The following is a 15,061-nucleotide window of genomic DNA, read 5'->3' on the forward strand; positions in this document are numbered from 1 at the left end:
AGACTAGGACCTGATAAGTCAATGCCACATCTGGAGTGGCTTGTAATCTACACAGAAGAAAGAAAGACGAGTAGACAAACTAACACAGAGAAACAAAAAAATTGTTCTGAAAGTGACTCCAAAGATATCGTTCCTCTGTTGTTTATGTTATTTGTGGTGTGGACTTTGCTATTCTCATATAGGAAGATATTATTTTACTTTATAGTCATTGTTATACATATTGTCCTTGATGTGAACAGGCCTTTAGTACTGAGCATAACTAGAGAAATGTATATTCATCACCTCAGAAATCACTGTACTGTAATGATCGGAAATTACAATTTGTTTTTAAATTCTCGTATTTTAAAAGTTTTCCATGCCATAAAAAGACATTAAAATAAATAAAAACATTAATTTAAAAAAGATTGCCGTTATTGTAATATGTTTGAAGTAACCTACAACTTTGAATAGGTGTTAGATTTTTTGTGCATCACGATTTCACTGTATATTTTCAAGCATGTCTTATGCATGACTATAGAGTCATACTTTGTTGGCATTAAGGATCAGTTCACTATATCAATATTAATAGTCAACAGAAGGAAGCCAGTGTAGTGCATGCTCAGTTTAAAATCACAGCTTTGGTAAGCGTGTGCGTTGATACGGGGAGGCTGATACGTTAAGAGTTATCACTCTGGAAAGTTGCTTTATTAGCAGATGTTAGCAGAAGGTTATACACTCAACACCATCTGGAGACATGGCAAGGGAAGCTGCAGTACTTCAATAATCTACCATACAGAATGACATCAGACATACAGAAAAAGCAAGTGCGCACACTCCCTTGTCCTATTCATTATTTATTCAGCTTCTGGTATTTATACTCCTGGGAATCTCAAGTATTCTCCCAGAAGTATTCGGAGGTAAAATTTTAAGGGAGGCCAGAAAGTGCTCTATGAAGGGTAAGTTTTAGAAGCATAAAATACACATCTGACTTTTTTTTTTTTTCACATTAATGGATAACACAGCTGGTATCATCCAAATCAGCAGGTTATCTTATTTAATTTGATACAAAACATCCAAGTATTTTACATAACTAGGAATACAGTATAATAGCTGATGGGGAGACTTGTAGCACTTTTCAATACATAGGCGACATTACAACAACTGATGATTTCACACAATGGGACAGTGAATACAAACCTTTTGTTATATGATCACGCATACACATCTGTGATGTTCTTAGATTATGTTTACATAGACACAAAGCTACAGAAATATGGTCAGATTTAAAAGTAACCACTGCAATCACCCTAACATTCAATAGCAAGGTGTAACAACCCACCTGTTCCCATAAAGCATATCATTATATTATATTCCAAAATAAGAAATTGGGGTTCACACAGGACGTGTTCCGTATGCTCTATTTTTAATAATGTAGCCAGACGTGTCTGGCAGGTGCGTCGCGTCTCGCGCTATTCTCGTTTTTAAGGAGATAGTTCACCATTCTTTTTTCACCATACTGTGAAAGTGAGTAGAAGGAGGATGCAATTCAGCGCGTGTTCCATTTAAAGTAGGCTGATACTGTTTTGGAACGACGCGAGATTGAGTAAAAGGAATCAAATGTTGGGGTGGTCTGTCCCTTTAAGACAGTATAACTGTAAAAACAGTTAAACTTTTAAAAACCCGTCTTGTGAACGTTGCGCGCCGTCTTGCTGCAAGAACGCGCCGTGTGTGACACATCTGATGCACGCGCGCACAGCACTGTCACGTTATTTTAGAATGCCATATCGAACAAACTTAGGAAAAACTCGGCCATGCATGATTCATAATTCATAACACCCTTAAATCAACGTTATTTAATGCTATAGAGTAACGTGAGGAACATAAGTGCCCTTCAGGTAAGTGATTCGCAGTAGAACTAGTAGAACGCCTGGCGTGCTTTGGCGCGTCCTGTATTCCCGCACCATACAACACATAACCAATCAGTTAGACGCTTTTTGCAAATATGTAGATGTACTAATCATATAATTTATCTCTGGATAAACACATTGCACCGATGAAAGCGGGTCGTCTTACCTTACCTCAAGCTCGGTTCCAGTAAATGCAGTGAACGGAGACAGTGAACGGAGACAGTGGGGAGAGATGTGGTCTGCTGGAGACACAGTGAGGTCTGCTGTCCGAACTGTTGCCTGTCTCCTCTGAAAGCGCATAGCTATTCTTAACCGAACGAAACCCCTCCCCTGCTTCACACATGATATTTTCAGCTACATTGTATGTGGGAAAGGATTCATTTGTCCAATCCATGCTTAAATGAACTACCTGTGCTGTCAAGATGTTTTGCTAGTCTTAGCCACCGGCACGAGGTCAATGTTTTGCAACAACATATCTTCCTGAAAAGAGGTTTATTTCAATCATGGCCATAGCAGGTGTACATTAGTGTGTACATATTTGTGTACATTAGTGGCTCCTTAAATGCATATAAACTTTGCCCTAAGTAGCCTAATAAAAAATTAAGTGGCTTTTGGCAAACGTCACTACAACATTTTTTACAGTTGCTTACGGTGTAATAATTCCTTAGACATGTGAACATTTTATTAAATCAGAATTTTGATCAGATTACTATACTGTTTGAGGTATATTTTTTTTCTTACAAAAAAACTTTTATGTAACAAAGAGGATCAAATTGATAAAGTGACAATAAAGACATATATATATATATATATATATATATATTTTATCTGTTTGCTTAAAGGGTTAGTTCACCCAAAAATGAAAATTCTGTCAGTAATTACTCACACTCATCTTCCAACCCCATAAGAGTTTCGTTCATCTTCGAAACACAAATTAAGATATTTTTTGATGAAATCTGAGAGCTATCTCACTCCTTCAGAGCTTCGAGGCAATTTCATTCTGCCGGTCCAGAAAAGTTAGTAAAAACATCGTTAAAATAGTCCAAGTGACTACAGTGGCTCAACCTTAAGTTTATCAAGCGACGAGGATACTTTTTGTGCGCAATAAACTAACAAAAATAAAGACTTTATTCAACTATTATTTGGGCCTCTGACGTGAGTTCACGATAGCACCACGACGCTTGCGCGAGAACTGAGAAGATGACGCTCAAGATCATTAGATGGGAAAGTGTGAAAGGTAAGCCATTCATTTTGCGGCATTAATAAGGCACGTTTTCTCGTTGGTATCTCAAGATTCGGACATCCAGAATGAACACTTTAGAACCATTTTTTAAACACTATATCGAGACCCATCTGCGTCATTTTCTCAGTTCTCGCGCATGCTACATGGCGCTCTCGTGAATTCGCGTCAGAGGCCCACTCGGAAGAAAATAGGCTTGTTTGAGATGAGCAAAATCTGCGCAGAACCGATCACCGGTGATCAGCGCAAAATGCATGCTGGTTAGAAATGTGTCCGAGTGTTCGCCTTGCTCTGATGTCATGCTGACGTTGTCAAAAAGCTCTCGCGAGCGCAAAGCGCACGTGTCGGATTCTGCAGTCGCGCGCAGTTGCTCTCCACCGACTGCGCTCATCAAAAGCATGATGGGAAACGACTTGCTGACGACACAGCTTAATGTTGATTGGTTTAAACAATCGTGATGTATTGTTCTCTTTTAAAATGTTTGATTTTAAAACTCGGATATCATGTTTTATGTGTATATACATATATGTAACGGAGGCCAGCTAGTAGTTGCTGTGCGAGTGAACCTCACTCCTCTGATCTCAATAGGCGCTCTGGCGACAGATGCTAGAGGCTGCAGTTTTTAGCCTCCTTGTTAGAGCGCCTGACTCTCATGCCGGAGACACGGGTTCGAGGCCCGCTCGGAGCGGGTCGAGTGGGACCAGGTGAAGGGGGGTTACATATACATATACATATATGTTATTTTTGAATATTCCCAAACTCTCGGACAGTGCGATCTCTATGGGTTATGCAATGTCATTTTATTATATATATGAAGAGTTCAGATGCAAAAGCCTCTAAGTGCCATCTGAAAATTTCTTCTAGAATGATCATTTTTATCAAGCTCGTATATTTTAGTTCATTAATTTCAATTAAATGTCAATGAAAATTACCTGTTAATTGTCATTTAAGTGAAATTACTGAACGAAAAATGATCAGATGGCACTTAAGAGGCTTTTGCATCTGAACTCTTCATATATATATAAACACATAGCCTATGCCTGTATTAAAGAAAAAATGATTGATAAACACTTATTTCGAATGGAATTAAATAAGTACTTTCGGTGTCTTGTTAATTATATTTATTTTCATATAAAAGCAATAGAAATTAAATTACATCCAGTTTATTAGTAACACTGTGCACGAGCGTGAATCCCGCGATATCCATCATTGATCTCGCAGGTGTCAGATCCACTGCGAGAAGCGAGAACTATCCGGCTTGCCTGCGCTTTTTTCACTCCTCCCCTCACTGCAGCCGCCTACTCTCGCCTATATATCATGCGAGGCAAGGCGCAACTCAAACAAGCCTAATTGAATAGTTGAATAAAGTCTGAATTCTCGTCGCTTGATAAACTTAAGGTTGAGCCACTTTAGTCACTTGGACTATTTTAACAATGTTTTTAACTTTTCTGGGCAGACAAAATGAAATTACATAGAAGCCTATGAAGGAGTGAGACAGCTCTCAGATTTAATAAAAAAATATCTTAATTTGTGTTCCGAAGATGAACGAAAGTCTTACGTGGTTGAAACAACATGAGGGTGAGTAATTACTGACAATATTTTTATTATTTTTGGGTGAACTAACCCTTTAAACTTTCTATTCATCAATGAAAAAAACATTGATGCTAATAATAAGAAATGTGTTTTTGGCACCAAATCAGCATACAGTTATTTCTGAAGGTTCATATGACTGACTGAAAAATCAGCTTTGCAATTACACATATAAATTTAAAAAAGACACACAAAAAAATGGTGAGCAATAAGAGACTTAAGAACTTAAGATTTAAGAATAAGAAAAAATATTACCAACCCAAAACTTTCAAATGTATATGAAAAATATAGATAATTATTATTATAAGTAGTATATAATATAACTCATAATAATATTAATGGCTGACATACTACAATATATGTCTTTGCCCTTTATAACAAAATAATCAAACCAAGGGACAATTATTTTAAAGAAAAATAGCACAAACACACTTTCAAGCAAAACATTTCACTTGTGTGAACGTCCTGGTTGCGTATGCAACCCACCGTTCCCTGAAGGAGGGAACGGAGGACGTAGTCGACGCGACTGAAATGGGATCACGCTAGGGAGCCTATCATCTTCGATTACTATTGAACGAGCCAATGGAATTTGGCGTGCGTGATTTGCATCACACACTCCGCCCCCGCGGCGCGGGTATAAATACGGAAGTGGATGCACGCACTAGTTGCTTTTCGCTGAGGAGCCGAGAGTAACCCGGGGTCAGCGGTGGTCCAGCGGTAGTGGCAAGGGGACTACGTCCTCCGTTCCCTCCTTCAGGGAACGGTGGGTTGCATACGCAACCAGGACGTTCCCTTTCAGTCGATAACGTCGGACGTAGTCGACGCGACTGAAATGGGATCAACCATTGAACACGCCACTAACGCTGCCACCTTCCAGTGCCTAAACCAAAGCCTCCTGATGCCCCCGCAAACTTAAGGCGGGGAAGGACAGGGCTTAGGCCAGGGAAGTCACTGCTGTTCCTACAGGACCACTGGGAAAGCGTTCCCCGTACGTTGGAAGGAAGGGACGCTGCGGAAGCCACATCCAACCCGAGGGAGGTAACGTGGAGAATACACATATGAACTGGGCGGAAACCGGGCAGTCTAACATATGGAATGTCACTGGGGTGGCTCCAGCCTAAGACGGGGGGAGACACACCGGACAGTGACGGCAGAGAGACTCTGCCGAGGGAAGACACGGGCTCACCGCAGGGAGCCGTATCGTGGAAGAATACACATATGGGGTCACCGAAGGGACCGCAACATATGGACCCAGCCTAACACAGGTTCCACACTGCTTACGAGTGGTAGGCCTAACACCAGACGTTCCGCACGTCCGACGTCGGAGGGGTGTGGAGGAACTCAACAGGGTTCAATTTTAAGGGAACTCAACTGGAGTAGAAAGGCGCACGTATCCAGTCCATAGGAGGGGAATGGCGCAGCAAGCCGACACTTGAACCGGGCTCACGGTGAAACTGGCTTCATGAGAAGGGAGCCCACGGGAAGCAGCGGTTCAACTAGGTGTCGTCCAGCCCCCAACTCTAGAATCTGTTTAGCAAAGTATATCGTCAACGCCCAGGCGGAGCACTTTACACTCAGCATAGAGGAGCTCAACACCTAAGTGGACATGTTGCATCTCGGATCTTTGTCGAAATGAAGGCAAGCACTAAGTGCAACTTTGCATGGAAACAGCCTTCCCTCTCTGCTGAATTCCAACAGATATTTGAAGAGCTGGTTTGAGGTCTATGACTAGCATTCTGTACACGCCCAAGCGAACGGACAGAGAAGCCAGGGCTGGATCTGCCTCCTCCAGGGCAGCGCTTGCAGGCTCACCACCTGCTCCTATTACGGGAGAGGTAGGAACCTTGGGCACAATCCGAGCCGGGGTCTCAGCTTGTGAGAGTTAGCCGGCCCAGACTCCAGGCACAATACGTTGACCGAAAGCGAGCAAGTCCCTACCCTCTAGTAGAGACCACGCGAGCAGGAGAACTGATATAACAGCATTTTTAACTCACTACCTGCAGTGGCTCAGGGGCGGTCTCTGCAGTGCAGTCGCACCAGGGACAAGGCCCAAGAGGATAAAGAGGGACACAAGGATTTACAAGTTCTTGCTCCTCAGGAACCTGACGATCAGAACGTGCTTCTGCATACTTCTGCAACACGATGAGCGTCGTTTAAACACCGAGGCAACATCATTTTAAGGGTGATTTAGGAAAACAGCCTACTGCAACCCATTTTGCAGGAAAGAGAGCACTGAAGTGATCGAAAGCTTTCAGGATCTCCTCTGGAGAGAAGACGCACTCAACGACTAGGTTCCACTTCTAAAGGCGTAAGCACGCTACCCCATTCTAGGGGGTGCTCGCAGAAGTGATGGTAACTATCACACATTCTTGTGATAGCCACCTGAACCTCCGCGTTCAGATGTAAGACCGCCCGGAATCCCCGGGGGAAGAACGCGTGTGCCATCGTGCCCCGCCCCCGAAGAGTTTTCCGGGGAAGTCAGGAAGGCTGTTGATGGGAGCCAGGTCTAGTTGGGCCAATAAGGGGCAACTATGAAGACCTGTTCCTCTCCTGACTTGGCACGTAGGTGCAAGTGACGGGCGCAAAAGACAGGAGCATTGCTCAACACAACATGTGAAGATCACTGGGCTTCAGGAGCATTTTCTGCTCAGCACTTGGGTGTGACAAGTTCACTGAGCTTCAGGAGCATTCCTGCTCAACACCTGAGTGTGATAAACTCACCGAGCTTCAGGAGCATTTCTGCTCAACACTTGAGTACGAAGAACCTCACTGAGCGACAGGAGCATTTCTGCTCAGCACTTGAGTGTGACAAGTTCACTGAACTTCAGGAGCATTCCCTCACTGAGCTTCAGGAGCATTTCTGCTCAACACTTGAGTGCGAAGAATTTCACTGAACGACAGGAGCATTTCTGCTCAGCACTTGAGTGTGACAAGTTCACTGAGCTTCAGGAGCATTACTGCTCAACACCTGAGTGTGATAAACTCACTGAGCTTCAGGAGCATTACTGCTCAACACTTGAGTGCGAGGAACTTCACTGAGCACCAGGAGCATTTCTGCTCAGCACTGCGTGTGATGAATTCACTGCGCTACCTGTGATGGACTCACTGAGCTACAGGAGCATTGCTGCTCAACACCTGAGTGCGATGAACTTCACTGAGTTTCAGGAGCAACTCTGCTCAACATGAAGTGTGATGATCTCACTGACTTGAGCAGCGCAAGGCGACCCTGAGTCGCCGTCACTTCTTAGGAGGCTCACTGGGGTTAAACGTATTCTGCGGGCCCCTGGGACAGCTGGGACCCAGTGTTTGTCCAAGGGTAGTCCGCTCGGTTTACCCAAACACTTGCGGAAAAATAAAACCGGGGGGGCAATTGAGCGGCCCCGGAATGGTCAAGACCCAGCGGACCCAGGAGATGGAGTCTCCACTTGCCCTGGCTATAACTGTCGTGAGGCTCGATGGCGGCACGATTGAGTGAGCGGGAGGGGTGGAACAAGGCGCCCTCAGAAGCGTCTGACTCCAAGGAGGAGGTGACGGGAGAGTTTGTGACACCCGCAATGTCTAACAACTCGAGGCACGAATGCCCGTGTAGTCGGGGGTCGCCCAGGCCCCCGTTAAAACACGCCCTTTGTACATGGCCCCTCTGCTGAGGAGGGTTTGGCAGCAGACCGGGATGAACTATAGTCACACAGGGTGAGCTGCTCTGCCACGGTCACCTCGGGACTCGATCGTAAAGCTAGCGCTGAAGCGGTCACATACGGAAGAAGCCAACTTAGGCTGCGCTATCGTATACCCCAGGAGCCTCTGAATCTTTTCAGTGGGACCCTTTCTCACTTCAACACCAGCTGAACACATTCTCACTGGAGAGACGTGTTGGACCGAGTACCTCTCCAAAACTGAAAAAGAGATACTCAGCCCGTGGGCGAGATTACTCTCTTCCAGTTGACCTGAAGACCCACCGGGCTCTGGAGCACTCGAGGGGAAGGACACCACGTGTCCTTCAGGTCAAAGCTGCAGACCAATCTTGGGCCAAGATGGTCACGACCCACCACCTAGTAGCACGAAGAACGAGTTTACAACTGGCCTTCGTACCGGCTGGAGGAGCGGCTATATCAAATCCTTCGCCAGCAGGATAAGATAAGCACGCACAAGTCAGGAGCACTGCTCAACACTTGTTGTGAAGAATATCACTGAATTTTCAGGAGCACGTCTGCTCAACACCTAATGTGATGTTACTATCACTGACTTGAGCGGGGTAGCCGAGCCTGAGGTGGGGCAGCAAAGTAGAGATAGTGGTGTTAGTGTGCAGTGCAACACTTACCTGTCTCCACTAGCGGCAGGGGACGTGAGAAGGCGGATGACCGGGTCCTCGAACGCCCCAAGCTGCCTGTTGGCGACCAAGGGAAGCTGGGGGATGTAAGGCTTTTATACAGGGTCACATCCGCCATACTGGCCCACTTGGGACTCAGGAATAGAAAAATTGCTCTTTTTCTGAATATGTGGGTACCGCTGACCCCGTTTTTATAGGGGCCAGCGGCGGAACAGACACACACATAACAAAAAACTCCAGCCGGCCCTCCACCAGCCAGAGGGAGTGGATCGGCGACCACTCCACAAGCAACTCTTCCATCCCTGAGAGCCCGTCCAGGTTCAGCGTTTTCTTTTGCGCTGGAGCTTACCACCTGGCTTGGCAGCGCCTGGAGCGGGCTGGGCGCCCCTTCCGCGGCCGGCTCCGCGCCGGAACCTGGGTGAAGGCTGCTGCGGTGGTCCGGCGGGAGCTGAGGCGGCTGCAGGCGGACGCCCTCGGCGACGAGCAGGCGGAGGATCTGACCTCGGGGGGCGGGTGAAGGCAGCAGCGTCCCTCCGAGGCAGGATGTGCCGGATGGCCTCCGTCTGCTTCTGAGCTGTAGAGAACTGTTGGGCAAAGTTCTCCACAGCGTCGCCGAATAACCCAACCTGGGAAATGGGAGAGTCCAGGAACCGAACCTTGTCCGCATCTCTCCTATCGGCCAGGTTGAGCCAGAGATGGCGCTCCTGGACCACTAGTGTGGACATCGCCGAACCCACCGCGCGAGCTGCAACCTTCGCCGCCCGGAGGGCGAGGTCAGTTGCAGTGCGGAGCTCACCCATGAGCTCAGGGTCCGAACTACCCTTGTGCATGTTCATGAGTGCCTGGGCCTGGTGGACCTGGAGCAACGCCATGGCATGCAAGGAGGAAGCGGCTTGACCACAAGCCTTGTAAGCCTTGCCCGTAAGAGCGGACGAGAACTTACAGGCTTTAGAGGGGTGACGAGGATCACCTCTCCAGGAAGCGGCCGCCGTTGGGCATAACTGCATCGCAACGGCCCGCTCCACCGGAGGGATAGCCTCGTAACCCTTCACCGCTCCCCCATCAAGGGTAGTGAGGGGGGAGGAGCTACTCAGGCGGTTTCTGGCAGAGAAAGGTGCCATCCATGCCCTCGTAAGCTCCTCATGCACTTCAGGAAAGAAAGGAACCGGGGCGGCGGACTGAGAACCAGTACGGCCCGCCCCGATATACCAATCATCCAACCGAGACGGCTCGGGACACGGTGGAGGGTTCCACACGAGCCCTACCGCCTCGGCGGCCTTTTTCAGCATAGCTGACATCTCTGGATCTGGCTCGGGCAACACTGGTCTCCCGGAGGGAGGCAGTGCAGCCGAGTCATCATCTCCAGAGTTCAGCTCCCCCTCCGATGCTGCGATTGAAAACGTATCCCCTGGAGGGGCCCCAAATGACACGGCTGGCCCGTCCATTACAGAGGGACCAGCGGGATCAATGGGGAGCTCCACCGGTTGCGGTGTGAAAGAGGAGTGAGGGACCCACGGGGCGTGGCCGGGCGGATTACCCCTCACTGTGATCCTCAGATCACCCAGCTTGGACGGCACCCCAGTCCTCCTCTGGGAAGGTAACCCAGAGGAAGAACAGGGGCGGGGCCCAGAGGTGGGGACTGCACCAACGCTTTTAACGAAGGCGAGTCTAGATCTCAACACCGAGATGGACATGTTCCCGCAGTGAGAACATGCCTCATCCACGAAAGCTGCCTCAGCATGCTGTAAGCCCAAACATGCGACACAACTTTCGTGACCGTCAGAAGGGGATAGTGCCAGACCGCACCCAGAAACGCACGGATGGAATGGCATCTTGAAAAAGACGCACTCACACCCGTGTTGCTCTTTTAGGAAATGGGACCGTCACCAGTGCCGGAGCACACAGGGAATGACCGCGGCAAACACTGAATAGTCTTTCAACTAACAGTGAAGCACTCACTTCTCGCCCTCTAACCAACCGTCAACACACAAACAAACAGTAGAAATTTGATGCTGTTAAAACAGCAGTTGAGAGCTGAGAAGCTCGCGATCACCGCTGCACCACGCTGTAGAACACCAACACTGGAGAGGTCTTCCCGCAAGAACACCGACACACTCGCTCGTTGAACACAACAGCACTCTTCAGAGACATCAAAGACGAACGGCTCCGAAGCGAAAGGCAACTAGTGCGTGCATCCACTTCCGTATTTATACCCGCGCCGCGGGGGCGGAGTGTGTGATGCAAATCACGCACGCCAAATTCCATTGGCTCGTTCAATAGTAATCGAAGATGATAGGCTCCCTAGCGTGATCCCATTTCAGTCGCGTCGACTACGTCCGACGTTATCGACTGAAAGGGAACTGACTTTAGACATCCACTAAAAATCACCTTAGGACAATTGGTTAAACGTAACATGCATGCAAGAGTTAGTTTTGTGAAAAGGTTTATCATCTATTGTAATAACATTCAGACATTAGGTCTGACTTAAGTATCCAAAAATGTCCAAATAATTTTGGGGTCACTGTATATTCATATAGACTAGTCTATATTTTGTTTCAAATGTAATTTAAATTTTAAATTAAATGTATTTATACTGATCTGTTCATTGCCTATGTTCCTCACTTACAGATTAGTCATTTTAGTGTTATCTAATATAAATATACTAATAGGCCTGTATTTTAAAGAAGTCTTAACTTTGCTGCTCACATCCCACAAGACCAACTGCTGAAACTACCTTTCCATTTATTCCTAAGAGACTCTTGAAAAGAAGTTTTCCTTATTGTCTTTCAATTCCAAACATCATTAGCAACAAACTCTCACAGAAACAGATTTCGCTTTAGTACTTTTCAATCCTCATAGCAGGAAAAGACCTGACATAAGGGAATTTGTCTCTCTTTTTTTTTACTTTCTTCCACCATAATTGTGACCTTTTCTGATGGGTTCTGTACCCTTTCCTGCAGACAGATGAGGACCCTTGCAATCTCCCAAACGTGTGGAAGCAAGCAGATGGCTGGCTAATTCTTTGTGTGTGTGTGTGTGTGTGTGTGTGTGTGTGTGTGTGTGTGTGTGTGTGTGTGTGTGTGTGTGTGTGTGTGTGTGTGTGTGTGTGTGTGTGTGTGTGTGTGTGTGTGTGTGTGTGTGTGTGTGTGTGTGTGTGTGTGTGTGTGTGTGTGTGTGTGTGTGTGTGTGTGTGTGTGTGTGTGTGTGTTTGCTACAAAGACACACAAGGTATAAAAGCACATAAAAGTAATATTAACATAACAGATTATAACCTGAAGGGACATGTATGCAAAGAACTATCCTCCGGAGGGTATCACTTGAGCCACGACTGTTCGCATATCAATACTCCAAGTTCCCCAGCGAAAAAACCACCAACGGAAATAGAAAGGATATGGCAAGGATACCGCAAAGCTCGATTTCATTATCTACAGGGAAAGACGGGAGAAAGAGAGAGAGTGTCAAGAGTTCCAGGAATATAAACTACACCCAGGACAAATATACAGCTATCAGACACGTTCATACAATTAAGATATTCGTTTCATGTAATTACCACAAATTCCGGTGGGACACCGAGCATTACACAATGAACTTCCTGATACTGCTGAAGCTTGCAGATGAATGACTGGCTCAGGAGTGTTATATGATTCTGAAGGTTGAGGGTGAAAGTGACTTTTACATGGCACTATGATGGCAGGGTGTTGATTCGGCACATTATTTGACTTCACTATGATGTTTATCGCCTATCTGGGCTTTACTAGAATTAAAATGACACCTGGTGGTGGGTGGAGGTGATAAGACTTTGGTTAGTGGGCGATTTTGTAGCGCTTTTGACCGAAGTTCTACATTTTAATAACCAACCGGGACTTGTTTTACTGTTTGCCACTAGGTTTACAGAGTTATACAAAGTGCTTTATGGGAGGCAATGGACGCTTTTTATTTTGAATAGTCAACTCATAAATGTCTAAATAGTTCGTAACACCAAGATTTATCAAGAAGATAGAGAAACAAGATTTTTAAGAAATTAATCCTTTTATTTAGCAAGGATGGATTAAATTGATCAAAAGTGACAGTAAAGACATTTATAATGATAGAAAATAGTTCTATTTCAAATGAATAGTGTTCTTTTTTTATCAAAGAATCTTAAAAAGTGTCAGAGTGAGCATAAGAGATTAAAAAAAAAAATGTTTTACTAAATCTTATTGACCCCAAACTTTTGAACAGTAGTGTATTATGCCAAGTCTTCTGAAGCCATACTATTGTCACAATTTGGTCCACAATTAATGAAGACAAAGAAAAAATCAGTAATTTTACCCTAGTGAAAAAAAACTAATTGCTAAATATATTTGAAATACATTTATTTTATGCTAAGCTATACTACAAATACATTTACATATTATGTACTTAATGTAAATACCCTGCACTTGTAATGTGTAAAGCAATGTGTCAGTAAAATTGTTAATGGACTTGTAGTATACTTAGTATGAAATGTATTTTAAATACATTTTGGTGTAGGTTTTTTTTTCACTAGGGTAATTATGCAACACAAAATAGAGCTTAGAAGTAACGGTGCGTACTTAAACACAACCAACACCAGACAATGAGGAACTGAATACAAAAGGCATATATATACAGAAGATAACAAACTCAATGGCTGCATCCGAAATCGCATGCATCCCTACTATATAGTAGGCAAAAAACAGTATGCGACAAAAAATTTATGTCCAAATTCACAGTACTCATAAAAGAGTAGGCAAAAAGTACCCGGATGACCAATTACTTCTGGCGAGATTCTAAAGTTGTAAGCCTTTTTTAATGCTTACAACGATCATTACTGCATTGTCCCTCTGTACTCCAATTAGTGCATTAACTATTTTAAAGTGCCATATTACCATCCATTTGTTCTCCTGTAGCTCATTTACACAGTATAGCACGTACACATATAGAGTCATGTGTCCTTCTATCAAACTCCCCTACGTGTCGCTTGGCAAACACACTCTGACACAATCATTCTCTACTGAGAAAAAGGGCCTCAGTTAAAAAGTTTAAAAAAAGACTGACCTTTTCTTTGCCTAATGTGACAAGATACATCCTTGTATAAATGTCACAGTATATCATACAGCTCCAGATATGACTTTGAGCATCAGCTTTATACGCGTACTACTTTTAAAGCAAGTAGTAATGGCTTAAACCAGTGGTTCTCAACCTTTCAGATCATTGGTGTAAACACCTATAGTAACAATAACGTTCCCTCTATTTTTGTCCAGCATTGTTCAACTACACAAACTTGAAAGCAAAAGCTTAAGGACTGTATGAGAGACATTTTGAATAAAAACAATATTCCTGTTCTTAAAATGAATGCGTAAAACACTAATCTGTCCTAGTGTGGCCAAATAGAAAGAATTGCAATATCTGTATTAATGTTAGTATGCAATTTAAACTGTGACATTTATACAAATTTCTTTAATTCAAACCCATAATCACTAAATATATTTCATAATTTGGAACCGTGTCGTTTATTGAAATTCTGTCTTCTAAAAGCAATTGAAACTCTGTCAAGCTGGGTAATTTATGCTCAAAGCTGAATTAAATTTTTGAGTCAATATAAGTCCACTATAAAAACTTGAAATAAAATTGAGCATATAGATGAGAGTAAGTGGAATGTTATCTTTTTTGGCGATCACATCAGATATTAGCTGGTTTTTATAGGCATGCGGAACACAACTTGTTCAACATGCGATCTATTCAAATGAATTGCAATGCTGAAGAATTTAGTCTATGCATTAGAGTCTAAAACACTTAATAAATATACATTACCTTTCAAAGGTTTTTGATCTGTAAGATATTTTTAATGTTTTTGATCAAAAATACAGTAAAACAGTGAAAGTTTCTTGAAATATTATTACAATTTAAAAGAACAGTTTTAATCTGTTTTAATTGATTTTAATTTTTTTGCATATATTTTAAAATGTAATTTATTCCTGTGGTGAAAGCTGAATTTTCAGCATCAATAATCCACTC

The 15,061-nt window shown here is 44.2% G+C and overlaps 1 protein-coding gene across 3 annotated transcripts in view; it reads right to left on the reverse strand.

The window, feature by feature from the left end:
* cntn6 (contactin 6) overlaps window positions 1–2,153 on the reverse strand; it is a 105,224-nt gene extending 103,071 nt beyond the window's left edge. For 2 of the 3 annotated variants that reach the window (XM_077198054.1, XM_077198052.1), the window contains exon 1: window positions 2,058–2,153. The gene's annotated coding sequence lies outside the window, so the exon portion shown is untranslated. Of the gene's footprint in view, window positions 1–2,052 lie in introns of all 3 variants that reach the window. The other variant, XM_077198053.1, reaches the window with a different exon arrangement.
* Between the last annotated feature and the right edge of the window lie 12,908 nt (window positions 2,154–15,061).

This window comes from Siphateles boraxobius, unplaced genomic scaffold, assembly GCF_051911475.1.
Source record: "Siphateles boraxobius isolate OS27281-9 unplaced genomic scaffold, OSU_SipBor_1 41, whole genome shotgun sequence".
Classification (NCBI taxonomy): Eukaryota; Metazoa; Chordata; class Actinopteri; order Cypriniformes; family Leuciscidae; genus Siphateles; species Siphateles boraxobius.